This window comes from Heloderma suspectum, chromosome 6 (assembly GCF_057233095.1).
Source record: "Heloderma suspectum isolate Gila_16-S chromosome 6, 16-S_ref, whole genome shotgun sequence".
Taxonomy (NCBI): Eukaryota; Metazoa; Chordata; class Lepidosauria; order Squamata; family Helodermatidae; genus Heloderma; species Heloderma suspectum.
In genome coordinates this window covers 71265855-71291343 of record NC_139463.1, presented here as the reverse complement: position 1 = coordinate 71291343, position 25489 = coordinate 71265855, and the positions used below count along the sequence as shown (strand labels likewise).

The following is a 25489-nucleotide window of genomic DNA, read 5'->3' as shown; positions in this document are numbered from 1 at the left end:
GTGAAAAATACCTGCCATATAAAAAGGCAGGTATCCTTTTTGCTCCATCTTGTTTTGAAGATGTAAGTCTGCAACGGACCAAACCTTGGGGATAAGATGCAGGATCCTACAGCCTTATTATGTAGACAACACTTGTGAGTGCCACCTGTTAACAGCTAAAGAAATAAGCACACAATGCACGTCAATGCACATTGATTGTGTTCATTGTGTTCTAGTGCAGGAGTGGGCAGACTTTAGGCCTGCAGGATATACTTCGTTTTTTGCTAGAACCCTCAGGTCTACCAACCAGAGCCAGGTGCAAAATAGGGGCTCAGAAAGACGGACACTGAATTGAAGAACAAGGTGCTTCTGAGCACACATGCAGCCCAGGAATTGTTCAGTAGCAGAACTGGAACACACACAAAAATCCTTTCACACACCATCAAATCTCTCCCTGTCCCTCCCCCTTGCCACCTTGATTTCAATAAGGATTTTACAAGAAAAATAAGGATGTTTGTTGTCCCTACTGTTAAGCCATTGGGAATCAGAAACCCATGCTGAGCTACTAATCACCCAGAAATCTACCAGTAGATGCCAATCTACTTTCTGCCCACCTTTGCTCTAGTGAACTTTGAATGAAGTTGGCTGATACAGAGCCTTGTAGAGTGAAATGGAAAGTACAAAGAGATCAAGCAAAGGTGAAGGTTACACTGCACATCTCTGTACTGCAAACAGAGGTCAGGGCATGGCATAGCCCAGCACACTAATGTTATCACTGCCCCAAGGTTCTCTGCCAACTAAGTCTGGTTCTCAATAGGGATGTTGGAGAAATCCTCAATGGAATGAAATCAGTTCAGATTTCTGTGGATCCAACCTGTGGATCCAACAGCAGACCAGCTTTTCCTGAGCTGCATGGATTCTGCGGACTTCCGAACATTTTTTTTTTTAATTTCCAGAATTTTATGCAAATTTAATTGTAGAAAAATACATAAAATTAAAAAAACACCAGCTGGAAATGCGCATTTTCCTCATAGGCTAAAGTACAAAAATATGCATTGGGGAAGGGATGTGTGCATTTGCATGGGATTTGCGCATTCTCGCCAACACAAATTTACACAAATGTGAATTTGCGCAAAATCGGGAAATTGGAAAAAATCCAATTCCGTCAATGAGCGGACGACAGAACAAAAAGCACCCGACAATCCACGAAACATGAATGGAATGAATTTTATGAAATCTGTACATCCCTAGTTCTGATAACCACATCCACAACTTGCAGATCCTGTAAGAGTCCCTTGAGACGCATGACCTGTTTTCCCCCCCTAGGGAAGGGCTTGGTGGGGGGAAACAAACAGCTGCGGTTATTTACAAACAGCCAGCGAGATGGTGGGTGGCCTCAAAAGCAGCTGGAGCGAACATGCGTGTCTTCAACCCGCACCATATCCAGAGAAAGCTTACCCAGATGTAGAGGATCTTGAACCATTGGGGGTCTTTCTCCATCCAACATCCAAGAAATGACCTCCATGTTCCACTCTGTATGAAACTCCCTGTGCACTGAAGACAAGTTCATGGCTGATCTTACTTCTGGCTACAAACATGTTCCTGTTTTGTTAAAAAGAAAAAAAGAATGCATATACACCCAAGTCCCCCATTGCACTGGGGACCAGCTGCATGAAACAGATGTGTGTCAGCGTGGTTGGAAATGGAGTTTGTTTTCTGGCAAATCCTTTTCCCGCGTTCACAAAAGATCTTTTATGTTTTGACAGCTCTGGGAAGCAGAAACGTAAGAGGGAAAAGGAAGAGAAGGGGAAGGTGTTTACAGGTGTGTGGGGTTGTTCTAGTGTCTTGTCTCCTGGGATGGAGGAAGGGAAGGAGACTTTGACGTCATGAACGGAGGTTCTGCAAACGTTTCTAATAATCCATTTACCGGAAGAAGGGGGAAGCGGTTGAGGGGATAGGGAATCCTTGAGGGGACCGATCTGGGGTGGAAGAAAGGGAGAGAAAGCTGGGGATGCCAGAGTTTGTTCTCATAAAAAGAGAAACTATGATTCACAGGGGGCTCTTGACTGAATTGTTCTGGTGATGGTTGAAGATTGTAATGCCCCCCCCCCCCACGCCTCCAGGGATGAGCTGTTGGCTGCCAAAGCCATGGTGGAATTGAGCTCATCCAAATCAATGACACATGGGGGACAAAAGATAAACCTGAACAGCGGAAATAGGATGGATATTGGTTAGAAATTTAGAACATTTGAGCACATGACCAACCAACCAACTCCCTCAGGAGGAACAGAGAAGTACTTTACTGGGAGAGCAGGCCTTGCCATCCAAACTGACATTGTGCCAAGCATACAACTGTGTATTTTCTGATGTCTCAGTGTTGAGCGATACCGCCATGGACAGACAATTTTTCTTTTTCTTTTTGTTTTATTTAGATCCTGCCTTCCTGCCAGAAAAAAATGGCACTCAAGACAGTTAACAATACAATAGATTAAAAACAAAATCTTAATGAAAACATAACATAAAAACAAATAAATTAAAAACACAATTAAAAACTTAACGGTAAAAGAAATAAACAGCAAACAACGAATTAAAAACTCCTTCAACAACAGATCAGTTTATATGCCAAAGGCTTTCCTGAATAAAAAAAAGTCTTTGCCTGTTGGCAGCAACAAAGACAGAGCCAAGCCCCTTTGTTAGAGCCTGGGAGCAGCCACCAAGAAGGCCCTGTCTTGTGTTTCCACCAAACGTGTCTCTGAGGGCAGCAGGACCGAGAGGAGGTTCTCCCCCAAGGCCCTTCTCTCTTAAAGCCCGGGCTGGCTCATATTTTTAAGGTTATACAACCAGGGTGTTTAGGTCCTTGTTAAGAAATTTATATTTGTTCCTTTTCTGTCAGTTGGGACTGCAGACCAGGAGCTGAACTAGGTGGCCTTTTTGGTTCCTTCTGGACCTCTGATTCTTAGAATGTGTGAACAGTACAAAATAAAAAAAAATAAAAATGCAGACCTGCTTCCAGTGCCGGTTCCACATTTTGGAGCCCTTGCTTAGGACACCCTCAGTGTGGGCCCCATCTTGGGCAGTGTGCCCTCCACCTCCTCACCGCCATTGCCACGGATGGTTTTGCTGGCCAGGGAGAGAGACAGTGAGCAAGCTGGTGGCAGCAGCTGCCTCTCCTCCTCCTCACACAGCTGCCACTTTCTTGCTTAGCCCCTCTGGGCCATAGACTGGGTGAGCAAACTGGGCCCAGCAGTGAGGAGGAACTGTGGCTGGGCCAGAGGTTCTCAGCAGTGGGCCCCCTGCTGCCTGAGTGTGGGCCTTGGCAATTGTCCAAACATGTCGACCTCCTGACGCCAGCCGTGCTTGTTCCCGAATTTCCCCTGCAGCACACACTATCACTGTTTGGTGTCGTTCCTGTGAAAATAAACACGATAGATGCAATTGGCACCCATCTGCTAGCCCAGCCAGATTAGGAGACAGGATACCTTGCCAACTGAGGAAAAGGAAATGGCTATTTTGAAATGAAAAATATGTGGAAGAAGCTCAAAGATGTGTTGCTTCAAAGCCAGCTTATTAAGAGTCCACCAGACTGTTGACATCCTCAGTCCAATTCCTCAGCTGAAACTTCCTGCTGCACATTGACGCACTGACCACTGTGGGAATCATCATGTGCTCTCCCAGTCACCAGCCGGTCACCAGCTGGTGACACATCCCAGAGGGTGAGACCGTTATGATTTCTGCGCTGGCTGGGGAAGGAGGCCCGGCGAACCAAAAAACGGCCCCTTTGTCTGAGGCGTATCTCAAGGGTGAGTTCAGCCAAGACTGACGCCTGACTGACACATTTTTTCTTCGTCTTCTCCTTCATGATTGTGGGGCCTGGACACTGTGTTTGTGTGTTAGCCTGGAGACCTTGTATCTCTCCCCCATGAGCTGCACACATTTCTGCAAATTAGGTAGCACTGGGAGGATTCCTAACGGCAGAACGTTTTGGTTGAATTCTGGGTCAGCATTCCCTTTGCCCTTCTGAGTAACAGAGCCACATGCCGACGGGCAGTCCAAGATATCTGGAAGGCCTGGGGCAGAAAATGGTGCCCTCCTTCCCACTCCATTAGTATGGCACACAACACACTGGGAAGGGCTCTTGCACAAGCCCTGTGGAAACGAACGGGAGCTGTGTGAGAGCATTGCTCAGGTCAGCGGAGGCTGGAGGCTCCAATGTCAGTGGGGCGGTGAACCCACTCTGGGTTTCAGTCAGAACCAGTCAGAATGCTAAAGGAGCTATCCGAGGTGCTGAACCCAGTTTGTGGATAAGGTTCAGCACTTTGGATAGCTCCTTTGGAGTTCTGATAGGTTCTGACTGAAACCCAGAGCGGATGTACTGCCTCACTGACATTGGAGCCTCCCGCCTCCGCTGGCTCAGGTACAGTCCTGCTGTCCATACATTATATGTGGCCATTGTTCTGCAGGTTTATTTATTGATTCAAACCACTTATATCTGCTTGATATCATAAGATCTCTAAGTGGTTTATGCAAGACCACACTTAAGAACCTTACACAAAGTTGGCTGCTTGCACTGCATTTATTTATTTATTTATTGCATTTATACCCCGCCTTTTTTCCTCTTGCAAGGACCCCAAGGCGGCTTACGTTATCCTCCTCCTCTCCATTTTTTCCTCACAACAACAACCCTGTGAGGTGGGTTGGGCTGAGAGTCTTTGACTGGCCCAAAGTCATCCAGTGAGCTTCCATGGCCGAGTGGGGACTAGAACCCGGATCTCCCGGCTCCCAGTCCAACACTCTTGCCACTACACCACACTGGCTCTCACAGATGGGCTGAAGGCAGATAAGGTTCTATTGCAGGGGTGGGGAACCTCAGCCCCAGGGGCCAAATCTGGCACCCCTGGGGTCCCCCAGAAGGCCCCACCCCCTTTCCCCCAACCACCAATCATTTTGTGCAGTTTCTTCCCCCCATTCTAAAAGGGTGAAATGCCTCTCCTAGAAGTTCATTAATGGCAGTAAGAGCTTTCAGCAACAATATGCTGGGTTTTTTTTTGTATTTTGGCCTCACCCCTTTTGCCTGTGGCTCTGCCCCCTTAGCCTTCAGCCTGCCCACCACTGGAATGCAGCCCGATAGCTTCTCCAAAACTGAATTTGGCCCTCAGGCCAAAAGATGATCCTCACCCCTGATCTATTGGAGATCTCTGGGAGACTTGCAACAGATTGGCAAGGGGTTCTGACTAGGGATGGCGTGGGCGCCTGTTTCAGTCTGCAAATCCGTCGGACCGCCCACACCCAGACCCACCAAGTCCCGCCCGCCGAGACCTCCCCCCAGCTCAAGCCCCTCCCGCGCTCGGTGAGCAGCCTGCAACTTACCTGGACCTGTCCACCTCTGTGGTGATTGGTAGGCGATCACCATGTTTAAAAAACATGGCGATGGAAGTCTGTGTCCATAGACTTATATGCAAAAAGTGCTGTGAATCTTGCATATATGGGTGATTCACAGCGCCTTTTGCGTATAAGTCTATGTGCGCACATGAGTAAGACTTCCGATTTTAAAAACATGGTGATCACTGCAGAGGCGGACGGGTCCGGGTAAGTTGCTGGCCGCTTGCTGAGTGCAGGAGGGGCTCAAGCGCAGTCCAGGGACCAGTGAGTGGGGGCAGGGGCTGGGTGGGTGCCCAGAATACCTGGATGGGGGGGCACCTGTCCATCCCTAGTTCTGACTCCCAGTTGTTTAACAGGTACATGCAGTTTAATGATGAAATGGGCACAATTCAGAAAATGTTTGGACAAAGCTGTAAGGAAAATAAAACTGTGAAATGTGGTGATAAAAATGAAACATTTAAAACTTGATTTTAATTCTGTTCATTGGAGACATATTGGCCCTGACCCACCCATTCCAACAATTTCCACCACTCAAAATACCTTCTGAAATAATTGTCTATAATTGTGATAAAATGAAGTAGCAACGTTTCTCCTTCTCTCTCTCTCCAAGGATGAAGAATTGAGTAGTGATATGCAACAGACACTCACACAAAGACACCCACCTGGCTCACACCAAAAAACACATTTTTAAAAAAGTCTTCCTGATGACTGTTGCTGAAATGACGCTTAGGAGGAAAACAGGGAATGGATTTTGGAGGAAAGCACTGTGAATTCAGTTCTGCAACTGAAAACCAGTTCTTAGGCTGAGTATGTGCTGTCTCTTAATTATATGGCTTGGAGCCAATGTCATAATTCCAACAGTGGAATAGATCCCCCTGGCAGAATGGGACTTCCCTGTCCTCTCCTCACTCACATGCACACACCCTCCATATCTGCTCCAGAAGGTTGAGGGACCGTCCAGAGCAGATTTGCAAAGGATGCAGGGAGGAGGAGAGGACAGGGAAGACCTATTCCACTGACAGAATGACATTGGATCCAACCCTTAGTGTACATCCACTCCCCTGATAGACGATTTTCCACCCAGCTCCCGTTGGTAGACCTCGGAGTTCTAGTAAAAAATAACTTAGATCTCGTATAGATCTGTATACAGTGTGTTTGGTTCAGAGCTGGCCCTACCATTGGGCGGAGCGAGGCAGCCCTGGTTTGGTTACGGGGAAAACCTGCTAAGCAGGCAGGTTTTGGACTGTATATGGAGTAAGCACATATGGACAGTGACGTTCTGCTGTTCCAGGACTCAGTTTCCATGCAGGCTGGGATTGAGAATAACCAAGTCAAAGAACTGGGCCACTTCTGGGGCTGACCATAAAGCACACAGTAGCAGTGATCTGTAATACCCAGCGTAAAGCCTGTGTCCACCACAGGCACTAGCAGTCTGAGAATGAGTTGATGAAAAGATGTCTGGCCATTTCCCTTGGGACTGGAACAACTTCCAGTGGGCATTTCCTTCTTTCCCTCCCTCTCAACTTTCCAATTATTTCCCGCATCAGCTTCCCTTCAATGAGCACCCAATAATACGACCTCTTCCCACTACATTAAAGCAAGCCTCCCCCCGCCATAGCAAACGGGGTCTTCCAACCCACCTCCCTTCCTCTCCTTCACCCACACTATTAGCCTCCCACCTTCCAATAAGAACCCCCTCCCATTACATGAAAGCATAGACAGACCCACCCCTCCTTGGTTGCAGGGAAAGGGGGTGGTCCAAGCCCCCACCCAAGAAGCCCCACCTGCACCCCCACCTTCACCTGGGTCTGAAAAGCGAACCGTTTTCAGAAGGGCGGGGGGAGAAGAAAAAAATGCTGCCTTTCTCTCACCTGCCCTGAGCCACAGCCATCCAATATGGCGCCGGTCTTGTACTCCACCCACTCCTGCCGTGTCACCCTACCCATTACCCCCCTCTCTCACACACACAAATACACAACTCCCATCCACACATAGGGCATCATGGGAGGAGCAGCAACAGCAGCCCCTCCCTTCTCGCTCTCTGATTCATCCCATTCGAAACAATACAATGGGGGGGGGGGAAGCATGGCCGTTGCCCCTAGCAACTGCCCTGAGGCCTAGCAGTGCCCTGTGAAACCTGCCTGTGAAGGAAAATGAATAAAAACAAATCCAAGCTGAAACAGAAAAAAGGAAAGCAGGAGGATGCTGGTAATGGAGGTCAAAAACACATGATGTCAGATCTGGCTCTGTTTGGTGCATTCTTTTTAAAAAAGATCATTTAGCAGTTCTTTAAGCTCAACCTCTGCGGTTTATTGGTAGTAGATTTATTTTAAAATTTTATTTTAAGGTTAATAAGTCAGTTTAGTTAAAAAGTTACATCGGTGGATTTTGCGTAAAGTTGATCTAGTTGCAAGGGAAATTGCCAAACATATTTTCATCCTCCCCCCTTTGCCTCTTGGGAAATGTAGTTCCTCTGTGGTCAACAATGACTCCTCTGAATACACAGAGTGGATGGGTGGAGTGGGTTGAAGTCTCATGGTGTCATCTAAGCAAGTCTTGTGAAAATAGCTGCTCCCTCTCCCTTCTTGCGCAGTGCATGATGGGAATTGTAGTCCTTTCCCTCTCCTTTCTCCCTTCCCAAGCTGCCCAAAGCTTGAACTTTTTCCAAAGTTTCAGAATTTTCTGCACGTCTACACTGCTCAAGCTTCACTTTTTTAAAAAACAGACAAATCAGTCCGGTAGATCTCTAGTAATAAGTGTCACACAAACATATTCCTATATAGATAAAAACCATCTGTCCCTCTGTCCGTCAACACCATAGCACCTAGGGATGGCGGATAATTCCTCCACGGACTCCAATGAAGCTGGATTCTAAGAATCTGGCCCCCCGGAGTCCGCGGTGGAACGAAAGACTCACCTCCGCCACCTGGGGGAATCCACGCCAGCTGGATCCTACCTGCCACCGGCCATCCGCTGCCGTCCGCTGCTGCCTGTCTTCGGAAGCAAGTGGTGTCCGGTGTAGTGGACGCCATTTGTGTCCCTGCCCTTTGCTGTGATAGGCTACGTAAAGACTTACGTAGCCTATCATGGCAAAGAGCAGGGACGCAAATAGCGTCCGCTACACCATTTGCATCCCTGCCTTTGTGATAGGTTACGTAAATCTTTTTTACGCCATTTGTGTGGCAGCGGCCAGAGGTCCGGCTGTGGACGGGCCCGGCCAGCGGCTCCGTGGACTTGCCGCAGAGCGGAGCTGCCCGGGGAGAATTCCGGGGGGAGGGACGGATCGCCTTCCCCCCCGCAGACCCCCCCAGCGGACTGGTGAGTGTTTTTCGTACACCCCTAATAGCACCAAGACCATGAAACCTAGACACCTGACACTTGGCATGCATACTAAAGAAACCCTAGGAGTGTGCACCTCGGGGGTTATTTTGTTTTTGAAATGCATTAATTAATTTAATTAAATTTAAATGTATCCATGTGGTTCAAGCTTGCAGTAGTATCTTCAGCCAAAAGGGGGAGACTTCCCTAACTAGCGCATAGCTTTGCAGTGCATACAGATTGAAGCCAGTAGTAAGCCAAGGGACAAAGTTATACGCCTGCCACTCCCCCCTGCTCTGGGGCACCCCCTTCAGGTAACGGAGTGGACAAACCCCTCCCTCAGGGGGACATGTGCCATAGCAGGGGCCATGCCTAGGGGTGCCGGCATGCATGGCTTCACTCAGACAGGGCAGGCACAATGTGTCCAATTCTGACAACTTTGTAAATTTGCTTGAATGCTTCACTATACCAAACTAAGGGCTATTCCAACTGGTGCAAAGCTGGGTCTGTCCAGTAGTGCCTTTGTAAAAGCCACTTTTTAAAGGTAACACACTGTTGAGTGTTGGGACTCTTTGAGCGCAAGGAGGAGGCTCAAGCTCGATGGGTTTTTCGCTTTTTTCATGATCTCCCACAGGCCACACAAGAAGCAGTGCTGCTGAGGACAACTGCAACTGAGGGCACTTCCCAGCCCACCTTGCGTCCTCCAGGGGACAGACAGCACAGGCCACTTGGATCACAGCAGAGAGTTCCAATTACAGACAGCGGCACCCCCCTGGTGCACTCAGATCTGGGCTGCCTGAGCGGCTTGATGTTCCTGAGAGCAGATTCCCCGTGGAAGTTGCTAATTAGCTGCTCTTGAACAATTGATGAGCTGCTAATTGCCGCAGGTCTTGGGGCGAACTCTGGAGGTTTATTGCAAGGCTTTCTGCAAGGACCCAGTAAGCGTGCCATGCGCCGTGAGGAGAGCATCACTGCTTGCTGTGCTTGCAGATTTCCATTTTCCCACCTTTTTTGAAGAAAAAGAAGACAAAGGAGTAAAGCTGCCAGGGGCCAGGAAAAGAATTGTGGGGGCTGATGCATCAAAGGGTAATCCACGTGCAGAGTATTCCCCCCGCCCCTTTTGTGGGGCTTTAGCCCCAAACCAGGAAAAACAACAACACAGGAGAATGCTATGACAAATCTAGGGTTTAGCATGAACTCAACACAGCTTGTACTGGGATATTTTTTCTATGCCTGTCCTGGTGCAGTTGAAAAGAAGAGAGTCAGCTTCTGAGTATATGCAGAGGACTCTGCTGTTGAGTCATCAGAGACTATTCTGCCCAGGTTAGACTAAGGGACAGGGGTTTGGAGTCAGGGGGAGATTGTCTAGCCAGACTGGAGCCCAAGCTTTAGGGATGGATGGACTTACCCCAACTCGCCTCGCACATTACTCACCGGACCCCTGCTGGTTGCCCGACCCTGCTCGCAGTGCGCAGCGAGTCGCCGGGCCATCCGCAGGCACCTGATGAGTGGCGCACAACCTCCCAGTCCCTCACCGAGCTGACATTTTATGCAAAAATGGCATCTCTGCCTTTTTCATAAAGGGCCATTTTACACAAAGGGCAGCCATAAAGCAGCCCCTTTACACAAGACTACAGGCATAAATGGTCCATTTAGACTATTTACAGCTGTAATTTTGCATAAATGGGCTGTTTTATGGCTGCCATTTGCATAAAATGGCCGTTTACCAAAAAAAGGCCAAGCTGCCATTTTGTAGCTTGGTGAGGAAGCAGGCATTCTCATGCTTGCGGCTTGCCTGGACTGGCGTGCACTGAGTTGGGCAAGGGTGGGGATCTGTGGACTGGTGTCTGCAGGGCCGAGCCAGGGAGAAATCGCTGGGCCTCAAGCCCAGACCGGACGCCCTCAACATCCCCACCTAGCTTCCAACTCCCAGCCTTCCTGGCCATTGTCTTTGCTGGTTGGGGCTGATGGGAGTTGAAGTCCAAAGCATTTGGAGGGCGCTAGATTGAGGAAGGCTGCCTTAATAAATAAACTATTGTCTGTGGACTTTGCTTAGGTAGAAGAGGCGGGGGCCATTCATGTGCGCATGTGCGCAGTGTGGTACATTCATATTGTGGAGTCAGGGCTGGCCCTGCCGTTAGGGAGAGTGAGGCAATTACCTCAGGCAGCAGATGATGGGGGGGGCAGCAGCGACAGCCCCATAGCTGTTCCTTCTAAGCCCCCCCCCCACTGCCATTCCCCTCTGCTCTAGGAAAGAGCTGTGTGTGCCAAACGGCCTGTCCCACACCCCTTAAACTTCCCTGCTGCACCCATTAAACTAGCCTGCATATGCGGTGGTGGTCATCATCCCATTGCCAGTGTTGAAGTAAAATTTAGCTGCAAGTCAGGTCAGCTTCTCTATGTGGGATGGGGGCCGGGGCACCATCTTGTCCTTTTCCTGAGGCAGCAGAATCCCTTGGGCCAGCCCTGTGTGGAGTTCAGCCTTCATCCCACGAGGCAGCTCCAGATCCAGATCCATGAGATTGCACTGTATCAACACAACCAAATTCCATGTTTTGGTACTGTGTCAATTAAACCAAAGTAATGACCACCACCTGGTTGACACCTGTTGGAATGGCCTTGTCACCCATAAGCAACACCCCCCCCCCCGTTTCATTGTTGCAGCCAGGGCTAGCTCCAAGGTTGAGGGGCCGTGGCTCAGTGGCAGAGCGCGTGCTTTGCGTGCCGAAGGTCCCAGGTTCGATCTCCGGCATCTCCAGCAAGGGCTGGAAAAATCTCCTGCCTGAAACCCTGGAGAGTGTTGACAATACTGAGCTAGATGGACTAAGGGTCTGACTCGGTATAAGGCAGCTTTCTAGGTTCCTGCATGCTGTCTGGTGGGCCCCTGACACAGGAGGGGCAGTGGATCTACCTGACAGCAACAGCGAATGGCTGGGAACCAACCACCAACTTAAATTTCCTGGAATGTCCTAAAGCACCTGATGTAAAGTTGCACTGGGCACTATGGAAAATGTACAATGTGGGCTTCCCTGACTCAGCAGTCTGGCACAGGAGATCTAGGGCAGTCGGGGCTCTGGGACCCGACAGGTGCCCAAGGGTGCTGGGCGCCGATGCCGGGCCTGACTCTAACCATCTAGACTGTGAGGCTCGAGTTACGCATTACACACAGCCTCTTAAGCCCCTCCCTGCTCACTCCTTTCCTTCCCTACCCTACTGGGTTTCAAGTATACATCAGTAATGGCACCACCGAAAACAGGGAGGCGGTTCCCTCCACATGCAAGATGCCACAGTAGTACAGCCCCGCTATCTGAGTCCCTGGTTTGATGCCCTTGGTACATGACAGGGAGGAGCCATCACTGTGTTGTATGACATGAGCAACTGGCACATTTATCTCCACTCTCATCTCACACCTATTTGCATGTCTAGCAACCAACACACTTTAATCTAAGGAAAGCAGTGGTCATAGTGGGGAAAAGGCTGCCATGCTTAACAGGTGGGTAAGCAAAGGTTCAAGAATGAAGGTGGACACACAGAGGTGAGCAACAACGAGCACAGCTATTCTACTCTGTGCAAATTCGTATCCTATGGTAGGGATGTCAGAGAAATCCTCAACAGGATCAAATTAGTCCAGATTCCATGAATCTGACCTGTGGATTCCTCAGTGGACCGGCTTTTCCTAAATTGCATGGATTCCACGGACTTGTGGATTTTTGTTTGTTTGTTTTCTGGAATGTTACACAAATTTAGTCATAGAAAAATGTGTGATTTTTTTTTTAAAGTCCAAAAATGTGCATTTCCCCATAGGCTAAACATGAAAATGCATTTAATATTGAAATGCATTTTGGGGGGAATTTGTGCAAGGGGGTGTGTGGATTTGAGCATTTTTGCAAGTTTGAATTTGCACAAATTCAAGAAATTGGAAAAAAATCCAATTCTGTCAATGAGTAGATGATGGAACGAAAGGCACCTGACAATCTGTGAAACTCAGACGGAACATATTTACAAAATCCATACACCCCTACCCTTTTGGTGGCTATTTTGCTAGTCTGCCCTAGAAGCGAGCTTGAGTTCACACCCCCAAATTTCCCTTGCTTGTCAGTTTCATTGCTGCCCTGATGTTCAAAACATTGAGACAACCTTGTGCAGCAAACTATTAGGATTCCAGTTTTACATTGAGTGAAGGAGCTGAAGCCAAGAGGCTGCAGAGTACGTCTGTGGCTGATCTAGATTTGAACTCAGGCCTCATGGCTGCAGGTCCAAAACTCCTTCCTGAAATGTTGCATTTTGCACTGAGTAGTTCTGTAGATGGAAGCAGCTGCCTAGGAGACAAAGTGCTGGGTCCTGTGCTGAGTTAGGACTTCAGAATAGCAGTGGTGCCGATTCGGAACACAGAAAAAACTCGCTATCAGCTTCCACGGACACACGCCTGAGCAGAGCAGCCTCTGAGGTTGAATTGTCACTGGGAGTTTTGATTCCATTTAATGAGGCTGAAGGAACACTTACGAAGGGCTCTCAAAGGATCACATTAGTTGGATTTCATTTTCAAATCAAGCTGCTCAGACATTTACTTGTTCAGCAAAATTGTTTACGCAAAATAATAAAAGGTTTAAAAATCATTTTTGCAGTAAACTGTCAACTAGACAACATTTTTCTTCCTTTCCTTTTTTTTTTTTTTTTAAATGGCTTTCTGGAGATAATCAGTTCCCACTTGTATCCTCTTCCCTAAAATGGCTATGCAGCAGAAGGCAAAAGCTGTTACTTGAGGGAGTACATTAAGAAGTCATAGAATCATAGAATAGTAGGGTTGGAAGGTCAGTATGGATGCGTGTGTGACTGCACAAGACAAAATTGTAGAGTTTAAAAGGGAACTTACAGAAGAACAGAAGAGCCCTGCTGGATCAGACCAAGGGTCCATCTAGTCCAGCATTCTGTTCACACAGTGGCCAACCAGCTGTCAACCAGGAACCCACAAGCAGGACACAGGTGTAACAGCACCCTCCCACCCATGTTGCCCAGAAACTGGTGTACCTGCCTCTGATACTGGAAGTAGCATACAGCCATTAGGATTAGTAGCCACTGATAGCCTTGATCACCTGCACCACTGGCTAGCATACTTTCTATCCACAGGGAACACTTCCTACATTGATTGACTGACCTTCCGTGACACTCCTGCTCTTTGCGGTAGGGATGGCGGAGAATTCTGCCACGGACTCCAATGAGGTCGGATTCTTAGAATCCGCCCCCCCCCCGAGTCCATGGCGGAACGGACCACCCCACCCCTGCCACCCCGCGAAGTCTGACCCGGCTGGATCCTACCTGGCAGGCTGGCACCGCCGGCTCCGGATCTGTCCGGGTCCGTCCACTGCCCCGTGTGGATGCAAAATGGCATCCAGCATAGCGGTCGCCATTTGCATCCTTCCCTTTTTGCCATGATAGGCTATGTAAATCTTTATGTAGCCTATCACAGCCAAGGGAGGCACGCAAATGGTGTCCGCTACGCTGGACGCCATTTGCGTGGCAGCGGCTGGAAGGCCGGCTGCGGATGGGCCCGGCTGGCGGCTCTGTGGACTTGCCGCAGAGCGGAGCCAGCCAGGAAGGATTCTGGGAGGAGGGATAGATCGCCTCCCCCCCCCCAGTGGATGCCCCGGACCAGAGGGGTGAGTGCGGTTCGTACACCCCTACTTTGCGGAAGAATCTGAAGCACATGCTTAGGGTACATACTTGGATTCCTGCATTGAGCAGGGGGTTGGCTCGATGGCCTTGTAGGCCCCTTCCAACCCTACTATTTTATGATTCATACACAAAGAATCATAGATGTTTGGGTTTGGGAGGGTCCCTAGAGATCATCTAGTCCAGCTTTCCCCGATCCTGGGGGGGGGCCTCCAGATGTTTTGGACTACAGTCCTGACCATTGGCCATTTGAGCTGGGGCGAATGGGAGTTGAACTTCAAAACAGCTGGAGAGGGCACCAGGGTGGGGAAGGCTGATCTAATGCAACCAGCCCAGGCCCAAGACACGTTGCTGCCCCTGGCACTGCCGGCATCACCCCGCTTCTTCTGGGCACTGGTGGCATTGGCACCCCTCGCCACCTCCCTCCCTTCTTCCAGCCAACCAGCCAGCCAACAGCTTGTACCCAGGAGGTAGTTGCAGCAGCTTCCCCCTGCCCCCGCTTGCCAGCCGCTCCCACCTTCTGCCCCAGCCGTGGGGCTCCTGGGAGACTCATCTGAAATATTGCAGGAGGTCCCAGGTGCTCCCATGAAAGTTCGGGACCGCTTGTGATATTTTGGATAGGTCTCCCAGGAGCCTCGTGGCTGGGGCAGAAGGTGGGAGCAGCCAGCAAGCAGGGAGGGAGAGCCGGGAGGAGCTGGCCCCACGTCCTGGGGGCAAGCTGCTGGTTGGCTGGCTGGCCCAGCAGGGAGGGAGGGAGGTTGGTAGCCGGTGGCAGCAGCGATGGTGGGAGTGGTTGGCTGGCCAGTCACCCAGCCAGCTAAGCAGGTGGCAGGCCCTTTGGGTGGGAAGAGTGGCGCCATTCGCCACTCCTCCCATTCTGCGGTGCCTGATGCTCCCACATCAGGCTGCATCGTTGTGGGGCCAGCCCTGAGTGCAACCCCCTGAACAGTGCAGTTTGGGTGGGAACTGGCCAGGCCTGTTGGGCCTCACTGGGAGGCCAGTACTGCTGTCAGGCAAGCTGTCTTCCTAGGAAGCTTGTGCACTTGTACAACTACAATTCCCAGGGAGGGAAAATTATCGCTGAAGCAGCTTTAGGCCCAAAGTAGTTGTGTCATGCTAAAGAACAGAAGCATATATCTTTCTGTTACCCCCGCCCGCACCCCACCATGCTGCTTGCCAAAAGCAGCCACGGGAGGCTGTGAGTTCGAATGGAGGAATAGCAAAGGGAGAAAGAGGAGCTGCTCAATCCTCCCCCCGCCCCCGCGCCCTGACATCCCCCCCCCCCTCAAAACCTTTTTCCTAGCTGCTTTTTGATTAGCGGTTGGAAAAATACAAGTTCCTTTTGGAGGAAGCATGTAGCTGGATGCATGCGACGTCTGTCTTGAGCTTCGGTCTGAAGTACAGATATGCCTTTATAATAAGAAGCAGAAGGGAGTGTAAGAAGAAGCAACAGAGGAGAACCAGAGTCAGAACCAGAAACAGAGATATTCTAAATTAATTAAAGAGCAGAGATACTGTGGCAGAAAAAGCTAGGATGGAGAAGATTAAAGTACCGTAGACAAGAAGATTACAAAAATTGCAGGTAGCTGTACTGGTCCATTAGGGGGAAAAAAATCCAAAAGTAATTGTATGATAATGTCTTTATTAGGTCCAGATAAAATGTCACAAAGTAGCAAGCAAGCTTGCTCACTACCTTGTGACATTTTACTTGGTCCTAATAAAGCTATTTCCTTATTAGTCCTAATAACGCTATTACCCTAATCATCCTAATATTACCCTATTAGGTGTTACTTTTAGTTCAGAAGCAATTTTTCAGTAGATAAATAGAAGAAAGAGCAAAGAAGATCTTAGCTATGTTGAAAAGGAAGGAGTGGCAAGAGGTTGAAATAAAAAAAAACACAAGAAAATCTGCACTCTTGCAGACAGCAGTGTCATCTTTCATTACTGATGGCAGATAGTGACCTGATTTGCACATAGTGCCAACCCCTGGTTTATTTAGCCCATGATTAACCCATAGTTTGCTGCCCTACCCAGGGTTTGTCTGGCAGACAGTTGAACACACCGTGGCTTGTTTTCTCAATTCCTGGGTTGTTTGCTTCCCTCCTCCTTCACCTGCTCCCTCCCTGTATCCCAATTGCCTTTTCAGCGCTGTAGTACTGGCATGTAGAGTGGTTGGTTGTTTTTTAACCATTCACACCCGCACTGGTAGCCTGGAGAAACAACCCATGAACAACTCACGGTTCTGGGTTCATATGTAACAACAATCCATGGTTTAAACAACCGAGAGTTGACCACCCAACAACAAACCACGGGTTCTCTTTCTGGGTTAATAAACCATGGTTTCTTAGCATAGCTGGGTTGGTACATCACAGCCCAGAATTTAACAACCTATGGGTTAAATAAACCATGGGTTAACATTATGCGCAAACTAGGTCACTGTATCTACGTAGCATCCATATTTTGCCAGCAATGACACCATTGCTTGTGACGTGCTGGTGTCGCATTCCTCCTCCTGCCCCCTTCTTAAACTTCTAGCAGCTTGCAAGGCCAGGCCATCAAGCTTTTCAGGAATCCCAAAGGATATATCTTTTCACCCTTCCCTGACTGCTAACAATGGGATTTCCAACAGATGACGACTTGCAGAAACAAAGATAAAAGTCTGAATCGGGGCTCTGTGTGGGAATCTGGTATACTTTAGAAGATCCATTCCACGAGGGGGGCAGAGACTCAAACGGGCAAAGCCACGGCCTCTGAGCCAAGAAGCGCCCCATTGTATTTCTCTGCTGGGAGTCTAGGGCAGCCCAGACTCCTTGCTCTGAGTGGAGCAAGCAGGCCAAGACGAACAAGAGAGACCCTTCTTCCTCCACCCTCCCCAATCCATCACCCCAAGACAATGGCATCCAAAGTCCACCCCAGGGAAAATTTATGGCATGAAATTTGCAAACTCTGGAGAATTTGAAGTGCTTGTCACTGAGTGACCCCGGAGATCTTGTCAGCTATAAAGACGGCCATTGATCTCTTCCCATCTTGCTCAGGAAATCCTTGCAGTCACAGTAAGTGCCGTGTTTAGAGTTGGCTGGGTGTGATGGGGGTGGTGGGTGGTGACCAAGATGTCTCAAAATGGCTGAACATCTAGAAAATGTTGAGCACTGAGGAGAGCCTCAGGGGCCTGCATGGAAGCTGCCTGGCTTCACCCCACCCCTTTGGGGATGGGAGATCAACGGGAGTCAGGGGAGGAGGCCAGGAAGGTGGTGAGAAGACAAGAGTGAAGACTACAAGGGGAGGAAACATTCAAGAGGCACTTACCTGTGAGATGACTGAGACTCCAATTCATGCAGCTGATGAGAACATGTGTCTCCTTTAGGGAGGCCACCTACGAATTTCCAAAAAAGATGAAATATATCACCAAAAAGAGGACACTAATTTGCATAAGGGTTGCACATGCTAATTTATATGTATAGATGGAAATTTAGAAATAATTATTATACTTTGAAGGGCACAATCCTATGCATGTTTAGAGAGAGAGAAAAGTCCTACAACTCCCAGCATGCACAGAATTGCGTCCTAAATAGAAATACAGCACATCTCACTATAGTGTGGATGACTGTGACCAGGTGACCTGTGTGCTTTGCTCAGTCTGCTGTCCAGGTGCTGTTGATGGACACCTTCAAGGACCAGCTCTTCCTTCTGATAGTTATCTTTAAACAGGATTTGGACTGGACAACCTATCAAATAAAGGACACCTTCGAAATAGAGATCTGTCTTCTGACAGTCCTTGAAATAGAGGCCTGTCCTCTGTAAAAGGATATATGGCCACCTTATTGAATGTTCAGTTGGAGCGTTAGGGGAAAGCTCATGAACACCAGAGGTTGGTGCTACGTCCTCTGAAGCCCCGCAAGAAGAAAAACAGGCAAGCGTGAGCCTCTCAGTGGAAGGAACGGGCATTTCTGGACAAGCACACAAATACGACCCAAAGATATATGATTTGGCTCACGTGCAGGGCTGTCTCAAGACATTTTGCTGCCTGAGGTGAAGGACCCACCCCCCATACTTCATACAGAAGCCAACCAGACTAGCAGTTGATTCTTGCTTTGACCTGGGTGACAGGACAGCATCCTCCACTCTAGCTGAGGGCAGCAGGCTAGCTTAGGGGCACAGGGCCGGCTGCACCTCACCACCACTCCCCCACTGCCACCCCGCAGTATCAGTCATCTGAGACTCTGCCTAACATGAGGGCCAGCCCTGAAGACATGTACACATGATTTTCTGGAGTAACAGAAGCCCCATAATTCTCTGGAATTCAGGCACGGTCAAGGTCACTAGTGCCTTTCCAGGACCTCTCAGGGCACACCCGTGTCTTCCAATCCTATCACTTTGGTGATTGGCTTTGAAGCACTCACACTCTCATAGCTCTACATATTTGCTGATGCAATGGCTGGGTAATGTCAAGAGAAGGTGAAAGTACTGGTAGCTGTCCTTGGCCCTAACCCAGCCCACATGTAAAGGAGGGCAGCTTGGGTTTCGAAGGAGTTGTGCGCTTGCTGTCCGTAAAACTCATGAGCACTGGGGGGGACCCTCAGTTAGCTCTCACAAATGGCTTAGCTCTCACAAATGCCAAATAAGGTCAACCTGTTTCTGGATTGTCCCGCTTCAGACTGCAGGTAGGGGTTCACATAACTGAACATTCCTCCATGCAGTAATAGTAACAACAGCGGTTTTAATATGTTTTTTTTTAATTGAATTGTTGTATGACACGTTGGTGATATTTATGGAAAAGTGATATCTGAAGATTATATAATAATAATAATAATAATAATAATAATGAATCCCTTCACCTAGAAAATTAGTGGTCAGTGAGAAGGCTAGGCTAGAACTGTTCTCCTTGGCAAGCTCCTTTTTATGCACAGAGACTTATTTAATATGGAGGAGGATTCAGTCATGTGAACTCTTACAATTTGAAGTGGTACCATCCGGAATACTCATTGGTTATTTATGAGAACTAAGAGCATCACTACACCAGCCTAAAATCCTGCATTTAAAATGGGGCTTTCTGCTTCCATTTTAAATGCAGGATCACGACAACTCCCTCTTTCCCCCTCTTCCTTTTCCCCCTCCTTCTCCCTGTATCTGAGTCTTCCATATCTTTCATTGATCTCGTTCCTCTTCTTACCGATTTTCCTCTTTTCATGGAGGGAACTCAAGCAGAACACAACAGGGTAATTTGATAGCTCATGATCTGCGATCTCTTTAAAAATGGAACAAAGGGCATTTGGTGCAGGAGACACCCTGGAGGTTCACAACATCAGGTAAAGAGCCCGCAAACTTCTATGGGAGAGCCATCTCAACAGCAGGATAAAAGCTCCGTGTGAAGAAAGCCTAAGACTTAAAGGTGTGTGTGTGTTCAGAAACACAATCAAGGCATGCATCTGAATAGTGGACAGCAGGGCTCTTGAACAGCCTCCCATTCATTTCAGTGGTGCTTGAGCAATCAAACTTCACGTTAGATGATGCCCCAGAGGTCAGATCTCTCCATGTCCTGCTCTGCCACCTTTAATGGTGCACCAATGCACCACTCCAGATGGCTGCTTCACCTTGCCTCACGGCTGAGCCAACCTCTGCATGGTAGACAATGTGGAGCTCTGTGGCCTGTGTCTCTGAGCCAACATGGCTGTCCTCCTTATATTCCTAAGAAGAAGGCATCCCTGGTGAGGCGCTGAAGCCTTGAAGACCCAAAGCCTCCTCAAGAGCAAACAGAGGCGGCATTCAGACCCAGCCTGCCCTCCGTTCCCCCCCCACACACACACTCTCCAGAAGGGCTTTGGCAGCATCTGTTGTTCAGCGCCAGTTAAAAATAGCTTCCTGGCAGTGGCAGTGGTGGTGTGTGGGGCTTGAATCATTCCTATTCACGAGGCCTGCTGTGATTCAAGCTGTCACTCGCAATGCAATTACATGAAGCTGTTAATTTAAGAATGGGAACAGCACAGTTGCGGCAGGGAAGTTGATAGTAATCACAGCGAGAGAGAGGCCCAACAGCCGGCGTCTGCACCCATGTATGTTTTATTTATTTTTTAAATGTTGGTTGGAACCCACCCTGAGCCATGGGGGGCTGGGGGCGACATAGCAAGGGCTGAAAATCCAGATGGGGCCGTCCAGCACAATTGGTGACCTACATGCAGCTCACCAGCTACACACTGAGAATTGCCAAATGCTAGACGGTCCTTCTGGTTTTGCAAAATATCAGGCAGGTTCATCAAGCTCCTGGTGAATAGTCTGCCATTGGCTTGGTGGGTCACACATTTATTTATTATATTTCCTTCAGGGAGGGGCTCAGAGGAATGTACAGTCCCCATCTCCACCCCGCCATCCATACAGCAGCCCCATCATGTATGTTCGAGTGAGTGTTCCCCAAGTCACCCAGTGATTTTTGCGTCTGAACAGGGATTGGAATCCAGGGCTTCCCGATACTAGTCTGACATAATAACCGCTACACCATATTGGCTCTCAGGCCCTGTGTGCACCTGAGGCAGAGAAACAGACAGCAAAGTGGATTCTTTCACCATGCCCTCTTCTCCTAGGGTGGCCACTTATTGCCAAAAAAGAGGAACTGCATCACCAAAAAGGCAGAAACGCATCATCAAAAAGGGGACAAAAGAGGCAGCTGATCTGCATACAATTTGCATATGCTAATTTACATGTATAGATACAAATTTAGAAATAATTACTGTAATTGAAATAGAAATACAGCATGCATCACCGTAAAGTGAAAGACTTATTAGGTGACCTGTGTGCCTCGCTCAGTCTGCTGTCCAGGTGCTATCGCTGGGCAGCTTCAAGGCTCATCTCTTCCTTGTGATGGTTCCCCCCCTCCCATCTTTAAACCAGACTTGGACAGGACAGCCCCTCAAACAGAGGATGCTTTCAAAATAGAGAACAGTCCTCTAGCAGCCTTTCAAATAGAGGACTGTAAAAGAGGACCCATGGCCACCCTCTCTTCTCCCGACATGCCACTCCTTCAGTAGGGTGCCCATGGGTCCTCTTTTACACAGGACTGTCCTCTGTTTTGAAGGAGTCCTCGATTTGAAGGCTTGTCCGGTCCAGGTCTGGTATAACGATAAAGAACCATAAGAAGGGAGACAAGGGCCTTGAAGTTGCCCATCAACAGCACCTGGACAGCAGACTAAGCAAGGCACACATTCACCTGGTCACATTCTTCCACACTATGGTGAAATGTACTCTGTTTCTATTTGAAGTGTAGTAATTATTTCTAAATATGCACCTATGCATACATATTAGGATATGCAAATTTTATGCAAATTGGCACCCTTTGGGGGGTGATGCACGTCCTCTTTTGGGGCAATTCACAAGCGGCCACCCTATCCTTAAGCCTAGCTACAAACAGGGTTGGTCCAAGACATTTTGTAGCTCAGGGTGATGGGCAAGATGGCGCCCATCCTCCCATTCCCCCATTCAGAAGCTGACTGGACTGGCAGTTGAATGTAACACTTGTGATGGGACAGTGTCCTTCACCACTGCACCTGAGGGCAGCAGCCTAGCTTAGGGGGCGCAGCACAGGTCATGTGGCACACACAGCTCTGCCGTCCTGAGGGGGCTCAGTTGGAATGCCCAGGGGGTCTGCTGCCGCAGCCCGTCCACATGCCCAAGGATCCGCCACCAGCAGCAACCACCTCACTTTGCCTCACAGCCAGGCCAGCCCGAACCTCAGTGTTCTCAACCTCAGGATTCCGTTCCTCACTTGTGAAGCTCTGTCCTCCTGCACTCTGGACTGGTCTGCCTCATATTTCTCTACTGCCCTCAGTCACCTTTATCTCTTCCTCCCTCCTCAGCCCCCCTGACTTCTGATTTCTTTAAAGATTTGCTTTTAAAATCCAAACAGATCTACTACCTGAGGTGGCTGCTTTGCTTTGCCTTGAGGAAAAATAGTGAGCCTGGTCAGACATCACGCTAAGATGGTTAGCGTTTTTGAGCTAACCATGGTGGCGTAGCATAATGTCTGAATAGGGGTCAGATCCAACCATGGTGGTTTATTAACCATGCATAAACCACGCTCACTAACCACCTGCTGCAAGATGGTTAGCGGTGCTAAACATGGCTTAGCGTGACATCTGAACAGGCCCCGTGGTTAACAGAGTGCTTCCATAGAGCTCTGGAGCAAGAGCAGCCAAAAATGGCAATTACAGGAGCAGGGCTGCTGATGGTGGCCCTTTCTGATTCTGTTACAAAGATAAGTAAAAAATAAATTGAAACGTTGAAAAATTGCGCAAAAATTGCCATATTGCTAAAATGTGCCTTATTCCCGTATATCACTAAAACATGCACTTGCACATAAGTGCATGTGTGCGAAACGGCTATATTGCTATCCTGCCTGGAACCCCAGATCTACTACCTGAGGTGGCTGCTTTGCTTTGCTTTGCTTTGCCTTGAGGAAAAATAGCTGCTCAACAGTAGTAGCAGCAGATAGAGCAAAGTGCCTTGTGCCCGTGCCTACATTTACATTCACTTGAGACAGGGAGACGGGTAGAAGCCTCAATGGATGGAACCTTTAGCACTGACATTAACCTGCAGGGAATTTATAGTCAGTAATCCCTGTCATGATCCCCCCAATCCTGACTGACTTGCTTTCTGGTTTTTGGGTGGGTTTTTTGGTTGTTTTCAACCTGGAGTTAACAACCATTTTCCTATTTAACAGTCGGGGGCAGAGCAATTAATGAGCGAAGCCCACTGGTTGTTAAACGCAGTAATGACTAATTTCCAGACCCTGCAGACATAGAAAAAGCCCCAGTTTACAACTGCAATAACATACAGTGTATTTTAGAAAATTGATAGTTACCATCACTTCGGTGGAGATATTTTTTCCTGATGCTGCGCAGAAATGGGTTTAAGGCTGCAATCCTAAAATGCACTTAATAGAGATTAAGTGCCATTGATCACAGTGGGACTTCTGAGTAAACATGGACAGGACTGCAATGTTAGTAGCCAACTGAAAGCACAGTGAAATGGCTGCCTCTAAGGGAAGCTCTTTATTACACCGCTTGGCATCTGATGCTTAAGATATGCAGCCATCTTTTTTTTTTAATTGCTCTAGCAACATCATGAGGTTTAGAAACTTGTTACCTCTGTAGAAAAGTGCATGAAGCAGATGTAACAATACGAAAGAACTGGGGGATTTGGCCTGGATGGGGTGTGCTTCCTGGGAGAATCCAGAAAGCAGAAGCCAAATACAGGGAGTCTCCATTTAAAAAATGGCGACTCCTTGGAACAGGAAGAGGGCTGCTGGCGCACATCATGAGGGCCCAGGAGGTCATGGTGGCAGTAGCGGCAACGACTCCCTGGAAAAGGAAGACAGCTGCTGGTGTGTGTCCTGAGGGCCCAGGTAAGGAGCTGGGGGCTGGCGTGGCGGGGGCAGCAGGAGGGGGAGGGGAGAAGGATTTGGCCATCTGAATCCCACTTCGGTTCTGGAGGCCGAAGTGGGTTGGGGCTCCCCTGAAGCAGCCTGAAGTGAAGTGGGCCTGCCTCAGAAGCTGCCATCGAGGTGGAGGGGGGCTGCACAGTGCTAGTTATAACCTACAGGACCGGGTTACCTGAAAGACTGTATTCTCCCATTGAGAGCTTGACTGAGTTTTAAGACCTTTGGGAAAGGCCCTTCTTTCCATCCTGTCTTCATCTCAAGCTTATTTGGTGGGACCTCAAGAAAGGGCCTTCTCTGTGGCTGCTCCCAGACTCTAGAATCCTTGCCAAGGGAGACCAGTCTATCCCCTTCTCTGATGGCCTTACCCAAAACCTCTATTAAGGAGAAAAAGATGGAATAGACTCAGAGATGGAGTTCTCATTATTGCAGGGGTAAAAGAAGCCATTGTGGCTTCTCCTACCACCCCTGTGCGTACTGCACTGCAGCAGGGGTTGGAGTGTCATTTGAACCTGGCACAGCAATGGTGGCTTCATACCCACCCTACAACTCCTACTGCACATCGTGGGCTGTAGCTTGGGTATGAAGTCACCCCCGCTGCGCTGCGCACTGGGTTCAAATGACACGCCAACCTGTGCTGCAGCACAGGTAAATATGTAAATACCGGGAGCACACATGGGGTGGGGGAAGCTACGATGGCTTCTTTGACCCCTGTGATCGTGCGAACCTGGCCATAATGTCTTTTGATTAGTAGCACTAGCAGCCTTTAGCCTCGAGGCATCCTAAGTGGTTTTGTTTGTTTTCTTGTTGGTTTTGAATGTCCGTTTTTAATTTTTATTATGGAGTTTTTAACCAGAGTCTTAGCTGCTTTGAGTATAAATAATAGCAAGGCAGGAGATTCTCTCTCTCTCTCTCTCTCCCCAGGACGTGACTATGGATTCCGTTTAGGGGCGTGGCTATAGACAATATGGACAATGGGGTTGTCATTATGAGTTTCTGTACTTCAAAATTTTACCGCTTGACTTCGGCTTGTTTTTTCTCGAGCTGTCATTCACCTGTTCCCTTGGGATGAAGCACGTTAGAAATATAGTACAACACGTTGCATCATGCCAGTTTTGGGTCATATATTGTCCACTGATCCATAATCTGTGAGCCCCATTAAGGTGTCCTTTTAAAAAGAAAAAGGTGTCCTTAAATCTTGTATCTTTATTTCCCTAGCTCACAAGAGCAATTGCTTTTTGGCAGCAAGGGCCTACCATTCAAACTTCCATGGTTTGCTCAGCTCGATTTTCATTCAGCAATCAAGGAAGGGATAAATATTAATGAGAGGCACAAAGAACTCCAGTCCCAAAACTATGGGGCAAGGAGCAGATCCTGGAAACACTCACCATGGACTTTTCTAGGCCTCAAATGTTGATGGAACCATGACCTATGTGAGCCTCAAAGAAGGACATGTGGTTGACCGAAGTACTAGAATTCTGATTGGTGCCATTTCATACTGCAGGGGTGTGTGTGTGTGTGTGGTATATTTTTTAATACTTGTTCCCCCCAAGTAAAAAGCTTCCTGCATGTAATAAACAGCACATCAAGAAGAGGGCTATGCTAAGTCTTTCTCTTTGATGTGCTAATTCACTCCATGAAGGATGTTGGTGTTTGATTTTAATGTGGGGATCGTGCAAAAATAGAATCCCCCACCTGTGGTGTGAAGTGGTACAATCC

The 25489-nt window shown here is 48.6% G+C and overlaps 1 long non-coding RNA gene across 1 annotated transcript; it reads right to left on the bottom strand.

Moving 5' to 3' along the window:
• Positions 1-2409: 2409 nt before the first annotated feature.
• On the bottom strand, positions 2410-25270 carry LOC146341126 (uncharacterized). The gene is made up of 3 exons (XR_014783839.1): positions 25159-25270; positions 17653-17719; positions 2410-3387 (listed from the first exon to the last, which is right to left on the bottom strand). It is a non-coding gene; the product is annotated as an uncharacterized LOC146341126 (long non-coding RNA).
• Positions 25271-25489: the final 219 nt, after the last annotated feature.